Source organism: Penaeus monodon, chromosome 23 (assembly GCF_015228065.2).
Source record: "Penaeus monodon isolate SGIC_2016 chromosome 23, NSTDA_Pmon_1, whole genome shotgun sequence".
Classification (NCBI taxonomy): Eukaryota; Metazoa; Arthropoda; class Malacostraca; order Decapoda; family Penaeidae; genus Penaeus; species Penaeus monodon.
In genome coordinates, this window is record NC_051408.1 from 4,217,070 (window position 1) to 4,217,339 (window position 270).

At 34.8% G+C, this 270-nt stretch overlaps 1 protein-coding gene across 1 annotated transcript in view; it reads left to right on the forward strand.

Annotated features, from left to right (window-relative positions):
• Positions 1 to 270, forward strand: part of LOC119587734 (39S ribosomal protein L53, mitochondrial-like) — a gene marked incomplete at its 5' end in the record, with an annotated part of 3,509 nt that overhangs the window by 313 nt on the left and 2,926 nt on the right.

Below are 270 nucleotides of genomic sequence, written 5' to 3' on the forward strand. Positions count from 1 at the left end.
AAAATAAACGTAGAAAATATCGTGGCACTTTTTGGCACTGCATGAGGTGTGGCACTGTCTTGTATATCACGTCACTTTAGTCCATTTTCATAATATTTGGGAGGTATTTTTTCTCGCTAAAAAAAAAATAGAGGAAGTGAGATAAGGTAGATAAAACAGAGGAATTGATTAATTAGAAGAATTTAAGACCTGGCACCCCTTGGCACTCTCCGTGACACTGATGTAAATTTCCTTTAATTTCGTGTTGGAATTTGGTTAGAATTTTTCTTT